The sequence below is a fragment of the Pteropus vampyrus genome, unplaced genomic scaffold, assembly GCF_000151845.1.
Source record: "Pteropus vampyrus isolate Shadow unplaced genomic scaffold, Pvam_2.0 Scaffold8, whole genome shotgun sequence".
NCBI lineage: Eukaryota > Metazoa > Chordata > Mammalia > Chiroptera > Pteropodidae > Pteropus > Pteropus vampyrus.
The window spans coordinates 764,243-765,137 of NW_011888789.1; positions in this window are offsets into that span (position 1 = coordinate 764,243).

Genomic DNA, 895 nt, shown 5'->3' on the forward strand with positions numbered 1-895 from the left:
TTATCTGAGGGTTTGTCATATATGGCCTTTACAATGTTGAGGTACTTTCCTTCTATACCAATTTTATTAAGCGTTTTACTCATAAATGGATGCTGTCTCTTGTCAAATGCTTTTTCTGCATCTATTGATATGATCGTATAATTTTATCCTTTATTTTGTTTATGTGGTGTATCGTATTGGTCAATTTGCATATGTTGAGCCATCCTTGAGCCCCTGGAATGAAGCTCACTTGATTGTGATGACTAATCTTTTCAATGTATTGTTATATTTGCTTTGCTACTATTTTGTTTAGGATTTTTGTATCTATATTCTTCAGAGATCTTGGTCTGTAGTTTTCTTTATTAGTGTTATCCTTACCAGGTTTTGGTATCAGGGTAACGTTGGCCCTATAAAATGAGTTAGGAAGTACTGCCTCTTCTTCAATATTTTAGAAGAGTTTGGGGACAGGTATCAAATGATCTTTGAATGTTTGATAAAATTCACTAGTGAAGCCATCTGGTCCCAGGTTTTTACTTTTGGGGAGGTTTTTGATGATTGTTTCAATTTCCTGACATTGATCAGGCTATTTAGATTTTCCAGTACTTCGTGATTCAGTCTAGGAAGGCTGTATATTTCTAAGAACTTGTCCAACTTTTTCTAGGTTATTGAATTTGATGGCATATACTCTTTCATAGTATTCTTGTATGATCCTTTTTATTTCCGTGGTATCTGTCATAACTTCTCTTTCATTTCTGATTTTGTTTATTTGTGTCCTTTCCCTTTTTTCCTTAGTGAGTCTAGCCAGGGGTTTGTCAATTTTATTAATCTTTTCAAAGAACCAGGTCTTTTTGGCATTAATCTCTTCTATTGTCTTTTTGTTCTCAATTTCATTTAATTCTGCTCCAATTTTCATTAT